Genomic DNA, 16,516 nt, shown 5'->3' with positions numbered 1-16,516 from the left:
CATCTATCTCTTATACATTCACAGATTTCTTTTGAAATAATTTAGCATAGTATTTAAAGAACGCATGCTTAATTAGTTGATGATCTTTCAATTCTTTACCTTCCTCCATTATTGTATTAATAATTTTCATTTCCTTCCTTTTTTCAGTTGCCAGGCTAAATACTTTCCTGGTTTATTTGCTCTTCTCCAATCTTGTGGCACATCCTCAGTCCTCCAGGAGGCCTTGAAGATGATGGACAGAGGCTCTGCAAGTTCCTGAGAAAGTTCTTTGAGTGCTCTTGGGTGCACACCATCCAGCCCAGGGGATTTGTATTCGTCCAGTGTATTCATCCAATGCTCTCCACAACCTCTCTGTCAATGTCAACTAGCCACCCAGGTGTCCTGTCATGTCTATTACCATCTCTAGATGGGCTCGAGTTCTTCAGGGAGAAAACAGAGGCAAAAAAGTCATTAAACCTGTCTGCTTTTTCTCTGTCCTCCATCAGAGTTTCTCCTTCCACTGCTAACAGCGGTCCAACTGCCTCTTTTAACTTGCGTTTGCTTCTCACATATCCGTAGAAGTTTTCCTTATTGAAGTGAGCCCCCCCTGGGCCAGTCCCAGCTCATATGGAGATTTGGCTTCTCTGATGGCTGATCTGCAGGACCTAGTAACCCTCATATATTCCTCTTTAGAGGTCTGTCCTTCTCTTCATTTCCTGAACATTTCCTTTTTCTCCCTTAGCTTATTCTGGAGCTCTTTGTTCATCCACATCAGTTCCTTGGAATCCTTACCATGTTTCTGTCTTGCTGGAAAGGTGAGTGCTTGAGCTAGCGAAAGCTCATGTTTGGGAAGAGCCCACCCTTTACTTGCTCCTTTCCCTACCAGCACCCCCCCCCCACAGAATGACTCTCATCAAGCCTCCCAGGTCATTGAAGTCGGCCCTACAAAAATTTAACCTACTAGTCTGGCTATGAACTTCCTTGGTCCCCCACAGCAACTGGAATTCAAGGAGGACATGGTCACTTTCCCCTAAGGTCTCCACCACCTTCACCCCATCTACCAATTCTTCTCTGTTGGTTAATATTAAGTCTAGTATGGCCAAGCCCCTTGTAGCTCCCTCCACCATTTGAAAAAGTTATCAGCCAGGCAGGTAAGGAAGTTGCATGAGTCTTGTTGCTTTGCTGAGCTTGTCTCCCAGCATACATCTGGGAAGTAGAAGTCACCCATAATTGTAAGGTTCTGATATCTGGATACTGTACCAATCTGTTCAAGGAGGGCAGCCTCCATTTCCTCTCCCTTGTCAAGCGGTCTGTAGCAGACGCTAACAACAATACTCTTTGTCCTTACTCCTCTTATTTCCACCCATATACTTTCCACTGGGCTGTCAGCCATATTCTCCAGAACTTGCTGACAATCAAGCCCTCTCCTCACATACAATGCCACTCCCCCTCTTCTTCTACCCTTAGCTTATTCTGGAGCTCTCTATTCATCTGCATTGGTTTCTTGGAGCCCTTTCCATGTTTCCATCTTGCTGGAAAAGTGAGGGCTTGAGTTTACAAAAGCTCATGTTTCAGAAGAGCTCACCCTTCACTTGCTCCTTTTCTTTCCAGCACACTCCTCCCCCATGGAATGACTCTCATCAAGCCTTTGAGATCATTGAAGTCGACCGTATGAAAATCTAACCTAGGAGTTTGGCTATGAACTTCCTTCCTTCTGCCCAGCCAGAAATCAAGTCCCCCCAGTCAATCTGGGGCCAGTGTCTGAGAGAAAATTCCTTCTTGATGGTGATGACTCTTGAATGGTCAGTGCTCCTTCTGCAACATCCTAGTTTTTTCAAATGATTGCCACTATCCACAGGTCTTGATGACCTTTTTGTGCCATTCTGTGCCACTAACTCCATGCAGCAAGAGGCAGCCCAGCATCAACCTTCTGTCAACTTTCCCTTTGCTTGAGTAGTTGGCTTGCCTGCAGTCCAATAAAATGAAATTTTTGCTGAAAACCAAATGGCTCTGCACTCCAAATGCAGCCTACTTGTTATCATGAAAGAAATGCACATGAAGGGGTTTAGCAAACATTCCTGGGAATGAGTGGGTTTTTAAAAAAATGCATTCTTCGCCCAGAATCTATTAAATTTATTTATTAGTGGGGGGGGGGGAGGGATGTTTCAAAACATCTTTTTGTCAGCTGAATGTTCAGGTCTGCCTGAACTTCTGTTCCTCCTTGGTTACAAATATTTAAGCTGGGAATGGGCAGAGGTGCAACCTGAAAGGTTTAAGCTGCTCTGTGCATCCCCCACTGGCTGAAGCACAGAGGGCGAGTGCACCAAAATCAGGACCACCTCTAATGAGGTGTCAGTCCAGGGCCAAACTACATGTTACAGCAGCCATGGGTCCAACTCACAGCCACCGATGCCATTTTGGAGGAGAATTTAGCCATTTGAAAATTTCTTCTAGGGCCTGCTACTGATTGGGCTCACAGCACATCACCACCATGCACTCTTGTTTCCCCCTATGATTATTTCAACACTTGAAAAGGGGTGGAGGAGAATAAAATCTCATGGTGCCACCTTGCAGTACTTTTCAAATGGCTAAATTCTCCTCTAAATTGGAATGTAGTTTGGCTTCCCCCCAAAATAGAAATAAGTTTAGTACATATGGCCAGAGGCTGTTACAATTAGATGGAAAAAATGAATCCAGGGAACATAAAATACAAGAATTAAATGATTTGGTGAGTAATGTAGTATGCAAGTTTGCCGATAATACAAATTACTCAGGCTGCTGAAAACCAAGGTGGATTGTAAAGAGCTACAGGAGGATCTCTGTAAATAGGGTGGATGGGCAAGTACATAGGAAATGAAGTTTAATTTTAAATATATGCTTATGGGGTCTAAACTGGCCAAGACTGAGCTTGAGAGAGATCTTGAAGTTGTAGTGAAAAGATCAATGAAAATATTGACCCAGTGTGCAGCAGTGGTGAAAAGGGCAAATTACATACTAGGAATTACCCCAGAGGGTAACTGATTGAAGATAGCATTGGAGAATTTGATGATAACCAGCAACCCAGGTAGTATCTCTTTGCAAAAGGATACACCACTGCCTTGAGAGCTGACTGGTTGAATGTTTCTCAACTAACTCAAGTAATTGATCAAGGCCACTCACAAATGAACTCCCACTGAGGGGAGACCAAGTACAGCAAAGCAAATAGGGTACCCTGAGGAAGAGCCAAAATCTGCCTAAGAAAATTTGTTTGGAGAATCTCCAGACACCAATCTAAAATGCCCTCCCCACAGAGGTCTGCTTGGTGCCAAATTTACAAGCTTGTAGGTACTAGGCAAACACTGTTTTATTCTCTAGAGCCTTTTGATAAATGTCCCTATGGCATTTTAATGGAAGTTTCTCATTCCTTGGCTGTCACTTGCTGTAACTTTTACTGATATTGTGCTGGTATTTCTATGATAGTTTTCAGCACTTAGTTTTGTAGATGTGTTTTATCCGTTGGATTGTTTCAGGGTAGCTTTTTAAATACTCTGCATTTTGATTTCAATACTTTTTACCTGAGGTGGTTTTTAAAAATCTGTTGAGGTTTGCTAACTTGTGGGTGTTTATTGATTTAGTGAACCTGCTGTTAATCACCTGATATATTTTTATACAGAAAATGCCAGGTATAGAAAAATGTAAATACATTAGTCCATTGCCTCTACATGTATACCTACTTTCCTGTCTCCTTATATATTGTGAAGAAATATAGTAGAAAAGAGCATGAGTCCAGTAGCACATACAAGACTAACAAAATTTGTTGCAGCTCACTTCTTCAGTAAAATATTTGACAAAATACTATTAGTCACAGTTCTTTCTCATCTCATGACTTTACCGACTTTATAAAAGTCTTTCCTGAAATGTTCTCTTCCCTGTTAGCTGGGAGAAGCATTCATCATATCACAAAGTGATACAATAAGTAGTGATATACAATTAATAAATGTGAAGCTTTCTTGGCATAAAGTAGGTCACTTGCAGTTTTTGGTTATGTTTTCAATGAACACTGCATGCTTTCTTCACAGATTTCAGGCACTCCAAGCAAAGAGGTTCATTTACTCATTTTAATTGTTCTCTCTTGCCCTTAATATCTTCACATAGGGAAATCCAATTGGCTATATAACATCCTGTTCATGATGCCCCTGAATGGGCAAGCTCATATATAGGAACAGTCCAGGAGGTGAGAAGAAGTGGAATCTTGGGTAGAGATAGGCACGAACCACATTACGAACATCAAAAACCCATGAAAATGGCAAGCGCGTGATCGTGACCCAGTGGATCGTGATCGGCCACTGCCAACGATCCAGTGGTCGGGAGAGGCCTGGTTCGGGGCTTTCGGGCTCAGTTCAGGAAGCCAGACACTCAGGCACCAGCAGTCTATTCCCCTGGCAACGGAGCCAGGGAAATGCCTGAGCTCTGTCTGCCCTCCTTCTGTCACCCTGGAAAACCAAATGGAAGCCCAGCTTTCCTTGATCAGCAGGGCTTCCTTCCAACCACGGAGCTGCAAAGCAGTTACAAGTTGGGAGAAGACACCCAGGGGAGGGAGGGGGAAGGGGGTGTTCTGTAGCCATGGGCACGCCAATCTCATCCCTGCAAACCCTGATAGGCAGCTCTGATGGACAAACACAGACCTTCTGTGTTGCTGAATGGGACCCATGCTTATAAATAGCCATGGTCTCCCAGGCTGGGTTTCACTTTCTGCTAGCAGTGGATTGGGACAGAGCTCTTGCTTGCCACTTGCTAGCCTTTGGGGAGAGAGACTGAGAATACAATTGAGCTTGGCTTTGGGGGACAGGGATCTATCTCCTCTGGTTCCAGGGCTGCTGTCTGGCTCTGGGGCCAAGCTCAGTGGGCACCTCGGCCTTATCTGTTCAGGTCTTTGGGAGTGGTGGGCTAGGGCTCTAGTCCCTCCTTCTCTCTGGTGCCAGGGCTGCTGCCAGGCCCTGGGGCCAAGCTTGGTGGGTACCTCGGCTGAGGGCTCACATTAGTGCCTGATCTGTTCAGGTCTGTGGGAGTGGTGGGCTAGGGCTCTAGTCCCTCCTTCCCTCTGGTACCAGGGCTGTTGCCAGGCCCTGGGGCCAAGCTCAGTGGGCACCTCGGCTGAGGGCTCACATTATTATTGATCAGAGCCTGATCGGGTCAGGTCTGTGGGAGTGGTGGGCTAGGGCTCTAGTCCCTCTTTCTCTCTGGTGTCAGGGCTGATGCCAGGCCCTGGGCCAAGCTCGGTGGGTACCTCAGCTGAGGGCTCACATTAGTGCCTGATCTGTTCAGGTCTGTGAGAGTGGTGGGCTAGGGCTCTAGTCCCTCCCTCTCTCTAGTACCAGGGCTGCTGCCAGGCCCTGGGGCCAAGCTCAGCGGGCATCTTGTCTGAGGGCTCTCAGTGTCATCTTCTCCTCAGTGGTTGTTAGCTGGCACTATGAGGCTCCGGGTGGGGGACAAGAGTGGCCGTGGGGGGAAGTGCAGAGATTTTCCCGGTTGTAGCACGGGAAGCAGTGCTGTGCAGGGCTCTGGAGCAGCAGAGACTCCCGCTCCCCCAAAATCACCAGTTGAGGCTGTGGAGGAGGCCGAAGAGGTCTTGTCAGCAGCAGAAGAAGAACTCCTAAATATTTTGTGGAGGTGGAGGCCGAGGGATCCTTGGAGGAATGGTTTGGGTTTGAGGAAACATCCAGCCCATCCCCATCCCAAACTACCAGTGGTGCTGTCCCTGTCTGCAGTCCACCCACCACTCCGTCTTCCATTGCCAGCACTGTGGCACAGCCAGCAGCAACCCTTCGTCCTCCCTCCCCTGGAACCATAATTGGGCCACAGTTCAACCTCAATGTTTGGAGGCACTTTTGGGCCCTTGCTAATGACCCCCATGTGGTGCAGTGCTGTGTGTGTGAGGGCCTGGTGCGCAGGGGCAATGACCCGCAGCACCTGTCATCTTCGGCCCTCGGCACCTGAAGAGGCACCACCCAAGCCTTTGTTCTCCATCCTCGGGCAGTGAAACATCTATCAGGAAGAGACCAAGGGCTGCCAGCTCATCTGATCCAGGATTGGTGGGAGGGTCTCTGGAATGCACCCTGAGCAATAAGCCTTGCCCCGAGGGTGTGGCTGGTGGGAGCGGACGGCTTAGGCAGGCCTCCCTGGGGGAAGTTGTTCCATCGGGGTCGGGGGTTGTACCTCTAAAAAGGGTGAGGTCAAGGGCTCAGGAGGCGGGCATTCATGTGGTGGCACAGGTGATCACCCTGCAAGACTTCCCCCTATCGGTCATGGAGGGCGTGGGCTTCCAACTGCTGCTCCAGCACTTTGCCACATGGTTCAATATGCCGTCACGGCACACCGTTGGGTGTCAAATCATGCCAGCCCTGTACGATGCAGTGTGAGACATGGTGCGCAGAGACCTGTCAGCCACCCAAGGCAGAACAGTGCACTTCACGGCTGACCTGTGGAGTGGCTGCCATCATGGGTACCTGGCCATCACCACCCACTGGTGGCAACCAGAGGACCTCCACCTCCCCAGGCCAAGATCTGGCAGCTGTAAGAAGATGCCCAGCTTGAGCCCAGGCTACGGGGTGGTTCTCCTTCAGGCCCAGGGGATGGATGAGGTTCACACAGGGAAGAACATCGCCACCACCATCAAGGCGGCTCTGAGGGAGTGGACATCCGAGGTGGAAGGGTTTGTCCCTTGTTTCATGGTCATGGATGCTGGAGCAAACATGTTGGCAGCCCTGAAAGAGGCATCCCTCCCGGGCCTAGTGTGCATGGCGCACAAGCTGCACCTTGTGATGGGGGACATGCTCGGGCTGGGGAGCAAGCCGAGGGACAGGTGGAATAAGAGAACCTTGCAGACGCGCAGTCTGTTGGACAGCTGCCGTCGCATCGCTTCCCACTTCTCCTGCAGCATCAACTCATCCCGCGAGCTGCTCCAGAGGCATGGGGAGGAAGGAGACCCCGAGCACCAGCTCTTCCAGGACCTGCCCACCCGCTGGAACTCCACCTATGACATGATATGTTGTCTGGTGGAGCAGAGGTGCATGGTGCAAGACATCCTGTCCTCTTCGGATGTGCTGAGGAGGGGAGAGGAGTTGGGCCTCAGCTCCGTGGACTGGAGAGTCCTTGCATAGATGTCCTGGATCCTAAAACTGTTCAAGGATGCCATGGAGCTCTTGTGCTCCTACCAGGCCAGACTGGGTCAGGTCCTCCCTCTGATCCACGGCCTTGACCAGTTTCTGGCCCAGGAGCTCCAGCAAGGGCAAGAGCTGCTCCCCAGGGTCCGGGACTTTGTCTGGAGGATCCAGGCCTGTGTTGCTGAACACCTGCATCCTCTCCGCCACGAGGCGCCCTACCAACTTGCCTCCCTCTGTGACCCCCGCATCAAGGGCAGCATCGCCATGCAGGTAGGTCAGATGCAGCACTGGAAAAAGGAGCTGTGCAAAGTGGTGCTCCATTTCCAGAGACAGACGGCAGGAGAGAATGAACCGGGGAGTGGCAAGGGACAGGCGATGGAGGAGGGTGAGGGCGAGGGGCAGGAGGTGGAAAGAGAGCCACGCCAGGGAAGAGCCACCCCAATGGACACATTCGATCTATGGGCCTCATCGGTGGGCAGCGTGGTTGGCCGCAGCACGGCAGGTGCATCCCACCCAGTGGAGGACTCTGTGGGGTCCATGGTGCGTGAGTACCTTTCGGAGCCCACCGAGCCCCCTCCCATGCCAACCCGTTGCAGTATTGGGCGAGGAAATCAGACTGATGGCCGGAACTGTCGATCATAGCCACCAACATCCTTTCCTGCCCTCCCACCAGCATGCAGAGCAAGTGGGTGTTTTCCCACCTGGGAGACCTCCTCCGTCCCCACTGCGCAGGTCTGCACCCGGACCTGGTGGACATGTTGACATTCATCACAGTGAACCTCAACCTACTGGGGCACCCTCCCATGGACCTGGACCTACCCGGGGTCTGAGCTACCCTGGGGTGGTAGCCAGCCCAGCTCGTCCACAGCAGGCTCACGCCTCCCTCAGTTCTCAGGTATGCTTCCATGGATGGTGGAAGCAGACCCTCCTCTCCCTGTCAAGTTCCCCTTCCCTCTTCCCTCTTCATGTCAGGTTCAGAATGCTGTATTGTACTGCTTTGCTTAACCGACTCCATTTTTAATCCTTTCAGTGTTTAAGTGCTCTCTTCACAGGTGCCAAGGTTCCCAGGCAGCTATCTCACAGAAGAGGATTGTTTTGGCTACCAACGTTCCACCAAGAACCGGCCTTGGGAAACTTTCGCTATCCTGACTTCAAAGGGGTTGTTTTGAGAACTATGGGGGGAGGTTGGGCCTACTGTGATCTGTTACTTTGTACCTCATGCTTTGCCAGTCATTGGTAACAATGCACATGTACCATCCTGAATATTGCATTCAGGCTAGTGGACTATAATGAACTATTTCTTCAGTAAAAGCCTTTTGGAAACAATGGACTGTTGTCTGATTGCAGGAGGTAGTCTGGAGTAAGGACATTATCTAGCCACAGTTCTGACATTTTGTTACCAATCACCTTTTCCAATGCCTAAGCCGGATCAGACGGACTCCAAAGCTGTCCCAGTCAGGGATCCTTTGTTTGACCCGTATGCCTCTCCCGGCTCTCAAGGTGTGGAATCCCAAGAACCTGTACCGCGAGGAGATGGCTCCTCGGTTACAACGATTTATACCCTCGCTCCCAGCAGCGCTGATACACGGCCTAGAGCCACAGCCGCACCACTTTTCTCCTTGCCCACCCCGACGCAGTGGGGTGCAAGACCAAGGGAAACGAGGGTCCGGAGGGCCAGCACGATGTTCACGCAGCTGCAGCTGGATAGTCGACGCAGTTTGGAATCCATACCCGAACAAACCGGTGGCCGACCATGGCTGTTCTGGAACAGGATGACTGAACAAACGGAATGGGAAACGTCCCGCCGTAGCGCCCTGAGTTGGGATTATGTGGAAGTCACCCCGTGGTCAGGGCAGCAAGATGTAAGTGAGCACCAATGGGTGCAGCTCCAGAGCCGAATGATTGCCATCGATTCAGGAATATCTGCAATCACTGGCCTGACAAAAGGAGTTTTAGCAGTGAGATCTCAAGAGGAACAAGGGGTAGAAGCACCCTTGCCGTGGCAACAGACGCTAACCACGGGACTGCTGCCCGAAACTATGCAGACCTCACAGACTGCTGGAGCTGTGGGGTACACAGAACTACGGGAGGAGGAAACCACGGATAGAGTGCAGCTGTTGGAGAACAGGCTCGTAAATATGGAAGAAAGTTTGGCAAATGCTGTCCACCTGCTTTCAGTGCTAGTGGCGGGGGACAGAGGCCGTGATCTGCCAGCTGGTCTACCTGACATCAGCCAAAGTTTGTCTAACCTACAAAATCAACTGTGGCCGCAACAGCCACCAGAAATGGGAGACGAGGAGTCTGTCACCGGGGAAGGACCCTGCCCAGAAGATCCATGTCCAGATGAACCCCGTCCCAAGCAACCGGTTACACCAGGAGACGACGGTGCCGACGGGGGAGGTGGAGAACCGTGTCCGGAACACCCTCGTCCCGATCGCCCTATCACTCCGGCTGGTAGTGGGACTGCAGGAGGAGGGGGAGAACCAGGACGACCGCTAGAGCCAGCTTCCCTGATAGTCCCACCACCCACGACACAAGCGAACCAGCCCCCAAGCCTACCGGGAGGAACCACACCACCGGTCGTCCCAGGAGCGGGTAGGCCTCTACCAACACCAGGGCCGCGAGGGGATACGGTTCCTCTCCAACCCATCTCTCCTCACCCGCCTCCGTTGCGGCCGGCTCCCACTCCCCTTCAACCAGTGCCAGGAGGCCTACCGCGGGGGCAGCCGACACCTTTCCAGCCAGCACCAGTGCATCCAGCACCGAGAGGACCTCCCCAGCCGATTCCAGGAGCGCCTTTACCGCACCAACCTCAACCCTACCCTCAGCAACCTCCGCCACAGCTACCGCCAACGCCGCGACAGCCTCCGTTACAACTCGCTCCGCTCGATGTCTACCCGATGCCAGCACCAGCTCCCAGACAAGATCTTCCCATGGGATGGGTCAAACTGGACGCTACGTTTGATGGAGACCCTTCCAAATTGGGATTCTTCCTGGTACAAGTAGTACAATTTTTCAATCGATGGGGGCATCTTTTCGGGAGTGAGGCCAGTCAAACAGAGCATCTGGGATCACGTCTCCAAGGTAAAGCAGCCGACTGGTATGTGGGACTTTATAACGTGGGGGCCCCTGAGTTAGATACACTCCAAGGGCTAGTGGATGCAATTCGAGCCCAATATGAAGACCCCCTAGAAGAAACTAGGGCCCGAACGGAATTGCAGGCTATTAGGCAAGGCAGCATGTCGGCTAGAGACTATGCCACAAAATTCCGACAACTCGCTGCCAAATGCCCAAGGTGCGAAGAGTCCACCAAGATTATTTTATACAAACAGGGTTTAAACCCTAAATTGTTGGACAGAGCCCTCATGCAGGATAACCCTCCTACGCTGTTAGGGTGGATACAATTAACCTGCGAAGTAGAAAACCGCCTGCTAGAAGTTCGTTTAGTGGAACAACACCAACAACCGCCAGGCCAAAGACGCTCCTCCACTCCTATCCGAGGGAGCCGGGGGGCTGGATATGCTACTCGTGGAGCAAGAGATGCTAGATGGCAACAAGGACTGTGTTTGCAGTGTGGCCAAGGTGGTCATTTTGCGGCGCAATGCCCTTATTGGCCTGTGCAAAGACCTCTGCTCCAGCTAAGACGCCCATCCCCCGCAGCCTACCCGGTGCCACTGCGCCCTACCCCAGCTCCGAGAACCGCAAGAGGTAGGGGAGCGTCGAGGAGGAACCCCCCCCCCGAAAGAGGACTAGAATTGGAAGAAGTTATGGAATACGATCCGACAGCCCTAACCGGGGGGGAGAATCCAGAGAGCCCCGCCTCGGGAAATGAAATGGATCTGTTGTAAAAGGACCCAAACGGCAGATCAATCCTCAGTCAGTTCCGGTTCCGAACTGACCCCCTGGGTCCATTCTTTTCATACCAGTAACTTTGGTGAATCCGGACAAGAAAATGCACATCCGCATACAAGCCCTAATTGACTCGGGCTGCTCCAGAGACATTATCGCACCAGCTCTAGTAAACGGACTAGTGCTTCCTGTGAAAGATCTGGAAATACCCGTAATTTTCGAGCAAATGGATGGCACTAACATGAATCCAGTTACTACCGAAACCACTCTGGTCATAACTGGCATGGGGCAACATTGGGAAGTAAGATCATTCGTCATTAGTGCCACGGCGAAATACCCCTTGATCCTGGGAAGCCGGTGGTTATGCGATCATAACCCTTATATCAACTGGGCAGAGGGAAGCATCATGTTCACCCATGAATCGTGCAAAAATCATCGTTGGAATCAAAACTGGGGTATTAACCCTACTATAACTGAGCCTGCTCTCCTCACCCAGGAAGAAATTAACCAAATACCCAAGCAATACAGAGCGTACACCCAAGCCTTCACAGAGGAAGAAGCTAATACTTTACCTCCTCACAGGAGGACGGACTGTGCCGTGGAAATATTACCGGGCGCCTCGCTGCCCAAGGGCCGTCTATATCCCATGAGCCCTAACGAAAGAGAAGAGCTCCGCAAGTTCATAGACCTGAACCTTCAAAGAGGATTCATTCGCCCGGCTAACAGCCCCCATGCAGCTCCAGTGCTTTTCGTCAAAAAGAAAGACTGGGGCCTAAGACTGTGCACGGACTTTAGGGGACTCAACGCGGTCTCCTCCAGCAACGCCTACCCCATCCCGCTCATCAGAGATCTACTCAACGTCATGGCTCAAGGTAAGGTCTTTACGAAATTAGACTTAAAAGACGCTTACTTCCATGTCCGTATCCGAGAGGGGGATGAATGGAAAACCGCTTTTAACACGCCCCTCGGCCAATATGAATATTTGGTTATGCCATTTGGCCTGGCCGGGGCCCCTTCGGTTTTCATGTCCATGATCAATGAAGTGCTGCATGAATTTCTCTACAAAGGCGTTGTAGTGTACCTAGATGACGTGTTAATCTATTCGGAGACTGAGGAGGAACACGTGGACCTTGTAAAAAGAGTCTTAACCACTCTCATGAATAACAAACTGCCCATTAAGCTCTCTAAGTGTGAGTTCCACAAAACAGAACTCACTTACTTAGGCTACTGCATTTCCCAAGAGGGCTTGAAAATGGATCCAGGCAAAATACAAGCTGTATTAAATTGGCAAACCCCCGCGACCCGCAAAGAATTACAATCCTTCTTGGGCTTTGCCAACTTCTATAGAGAGTTCATTGCGAACTTCGCTCAAATCACACTCCCCCTAACCGAACTGTTAAAAACCAAAGACAAGGGGGACCAAGCTAAAAAACCAAGTGCAAAATTGTCTTGGACGCCTGACTGCCAAGCCGCGTTCCATCACCTCAAAATGCAGTTTGTTTCAGAGCCCGTTCTACAGCACCCCGATGAAAATCGCCCCTTCATAGTGCAGGTCGACGCCAGCGACGCTGCAATTGGGGGGGGTGTTGCTACAGCGGGGGGCGGATGATAAACTCAGACCCTGCGCATTCCTCTCCAGAAAGTTTTCAGAGGCGGAAAGGAATTGGAATGTTTGGGAAAAAGAGGCCTTTGCTGTAAAAGCGGCTCTCACTACCTGGAGGCATTGGTTAGAAGGAGCCCGTCATCCGTTCGAGGTCTGGACGGACCATAAATATTTAGAGGCCCTACGCAGCCCTCGCAGGTTAAACGCCAAGCAATTGAGATGGGCAGAATACTTCTCCAAGTTCGATTTCACTTTAAATTTTCTCCCCGGCAAAACCAACTTCTTGGCCGACGCTCTATCACGCATGCCCCAACACAAGAGCAAAAGGGAGGAGACAATTGACACAGTCTTTTCGCCTACGCAATTGGGGGGCGTGGTGACCACACGCAGCCGCACAACCCTATCCCCTCAACCCGATCAAGGGTGGAGACAAAAACTGAAAGCTGAAGTGGAGAAGGAGGGGGAGGATGTGCCCAAGGACAAACTGCAACGTTCCGATCAAGGGGAATGGCTTTGGGGAGATCGTTTCTATGTACCCTAGAGTTTAAGAAAAGAAGTTTTACAACGTTGTCATGATGCTCCCACGGCGGGGCACTATGGGTACTTGAAGACGCTTCACTTAGTGCAACGCCAATTTTGGTGGCCGGGCATGCGCAAAGACATCTCCCAATATGTAGCGTCTTGCCCCATTTGTCTCAGCGCCAAATCCCGAAAAGGCAAACCTCCAGGAATCTTACAACCTTTAGAAACGCCAAGTAGACCATGGGAAATAATCTCTATGGACTTTATCACTGACTTACCCCCCTCAAAGGGGCATAACTGTATTTTGGTCGTGGTTGATTTGTTCTCCAAGCAAGCTCATTTTATACCTTGCACCACAATTCCCTCTGCTAGAAAGCTAGCCGACATTTTCATAAAAAACATTGTAAAAATACATTCTTTTCCATCCAAGGTGATCTCGGATCGCGGCGGACAATTCGTTGCCAACTTCTGGCGGGAGCTTTTACAACTGCTGGGCATTGAACAAGGTTTGAGTTCAAGCCATCACCCGGAAACAGACGGACAGTCGGAAAAAACTAATCAGATATTAGAACAATTTCTACGCTGTTACATTAATTTCCAACAGGATGATTGGTTTGACTTGCTCCCCTTGGCAGAGTTTTCATATAATAACAGCGTACACGCTTCCACGGGGGAAACTCCCTTCAAAGTCGTCTATGGCTTTCACTTCAAGCCATTTCCGTTTGAAGCACTCCCCCCTCCTATTGCAGTTTCCAAAGACGTCACCGAGTGGTGGGGGGAGGCAGCCCAACAATGGACTCAAATTAGAAAACACCTCATCAAAGCCAAACAGGATTACAAAAAGTACGCTGACCGCCACCGTGCGGCGGAATGGGAATTGCAACCTGGTGATCTCGTTTACCTTTCTACAAAGAATCTGAAAGTAACCCAAACCAGCCGCAAGCTAGCGTTAAAGTACCTGGGACCTTTTCCTGTTCGCAAAGTAATCAACAAAGTGACTGTTGCCTTGGATTTACCAAAGAATTTACGCCATGTACATGATACCTTCCATGTTAGTTTATTGAAAAAAGCTCCCTCTGCAGACCAGTGGCACACCCGTGCTCCTCCCATCCCTACGTTAATTGATGATCAAACCCACTATGAAGTTCAACAAATATTGGACTCTAAAATAAAACGAAATCAGTTGTTTTATCTCATCAGATGGAAGGACTTTGACTCTGGGTTCGATGAGTGGGTGAATTCTGTACATGTCCATGCTCCTAGATTAGTTAAGGCATTTCACTCTCGTTACCCACATAAACCTGGGGGGGGCATCTTAGAGGGGGCAGAATGTCAGGTTCAGAATGCTGTATTGTACTGCTTTGCTTAACCAACTCCATTTTTAATCCTTTCAGTGTTTAAGTGCTCTCTTCACAGGTGCCAAGGTTCCCAGGCAGCTATCTCACAGAAGAGGATTGCTTTGGCTACCGACGTTCCACCAAGAACCGGCCTTGGGAAACTTTCGCTATCCTGACTTCAAAGGGGTTGTTTTGAGAACTATGGGGGGAGGTTGGGCCTACTGTGATCTGTTACTTTGTACCTCATGCTTTGCCAGTCATTGGTAACAATGCACATGTACCATCCTGAATATTGCATTCAGGCTAGTGGACTATAATGAACTATTTCTTCAGTAAAAGCCTTTTGGAAACAATGGACTGTTGTCTGATTGCAGGAGGTAGTCTGGAGTAAGGACATTATCTAGCCACAGTTCTGACACTTCACATCTCTCCCTCTCTGGATCTGCTCAGATGCCTCCCAACCTCTCCTGTCTTTCCCTTCCCATCCTTTCCGCGAAGGCAGGAAGCTGTGGTGCTGCCAGCTGATGCCGCTTTTGGGCACGAGGAACAGCTCTACTGCTGTTGCCGATGTGAGAGTGGCACTGCACAGTACCCTCCTTTCCATTGGCACCTGCTGCCCTCTCGGAGCAGGGGGGAATGGGTCCCTCACCCTCACACCCTTTCCGTGAAGTCCGGACGGTGGGTATGATGCTTCGGCTTTGAGCCACGAGGGACAGATCAACTGCTGTTGCGCATAAAATTGCACGTCACGGTGGCCCCTGCCAACAGCAGCAGCGGTCCCCTCTGGGCAGGGGTGAATGGGTAATGCCGCCACAACCAGTCACGTCCTTTCTGTGAAGGCAGATGACAGCCTCCACTGTGACACAGGGGGAGCGGGCAAGCCTCTGCCACAGCAGTCTGCGCACTCCTTCAGAGTGGATGTGGGATCCCTCCGTCCCAGTCCTGCTGTGCAACGCGGCCAGGAAGTACACGGTCCCTCTTCTCACCTCGCCCTCTCCAGAACACTCAGTCCCCTCCCAACGACCTCTCCGGTCCTGTCCTATCCCATCCTTTCCGCAAAGGCAAGAAGGTGGTTGATGCTGGCTGCCGCCGCAGAGTTCCTCAGTGGGATCCTTGGAGGAGGCCTTGCGGCTGTTAAGATCTTTCGACATCACAAACCCTCTTTCGACCTGTCCCTCTCTGGAGCACTCCGACCCCTCCAAATGACATCTCCTCTCCCTCCCATCCTTTCTGGCAAGGCAGGAAGGTGGGTACTGTCGGCTGCCGCCACAGAGTAGCTCAGTGGCAGTTTTGGAGGAGGCCTTGCGGCTGTTGGTGGATCTTCCCACTTCCCCTCCTACTGACATCTCCTCTCCCTCCCTTCATTTCCAGCAAGGCAGGAAGGTGGGTGCTGTTGGCTGCTGCCGCCCTGTTCCTCAGTGGGACCCTCCGGTGAGGACCCTCACTTGCTGGGGGATCAGGCCCCCGTCCAAATGACATGTCCTCTCCCACCCACGCCGGGAATACCAGTGTGCTCCACTTTCGCCTAGCGGGCGGGCACATGGGGGGTGCCGCCGGTGAGTAGCCAGACCCCCCGCCCCCTAAAGGGGAGGTGGTTCATTGCCACCTCCCTGTGCCTGCCGGGCCCGGTGGCCGCCACCATCACCCTCCTTCCGGCCTGCACCAGGAATTCCAGAGCACTCCACTTTGGCCTGGCAGTTGCAGGGGGATCTTCCCACTTTCCCTCCAAATGACATCTCCTCTCCCTCCCATCATTTCCAGCAAGGTATGAAGGTGGGAGCTGTTGGCTGCTGCCACCCTGTTCCTCAGTGGGACCCTCAGGTGAGGACCCTCACTTGCTGGGGGATCAGGCCCCCGTCCAAATGACATGTCCTCTCCCACCCACGCCGGGAATACCAGCGTGCTCCTCTTTGTCCTGTTGGGCGGGCACATGGGGGGTGCCACTGGCAAGCGGCCAGACCCCCCGCCCCACCTCAACCATGTTCCTGCCCTCACTGGGAATACCAAGGTGCTCCACTTTGGCCTTGTGGTTTGGCACATGGGGGGTGCCACCAGTGAGCGGCCAGACCCCCTGCCTCCTCTCC

Source organism: Eublepharis macularius, chromosome 15, assembly GCF_028583425.1.
Source record: "Eublepharis macularius isolate TG4126 chromosome 15, MPM_Emac_v1.0, whole genome shotgun sequence".
NCBI classification, from domain to species: domain Eukaryota; kingdom Metazoa; phylum Chordata; class Lepidosauria; order Squamata; family Eublepharidae; genus Eublepharis; species Eublepharis macularius.
This window is presented reverse-complemented; position numbering follows the sequence as displayed.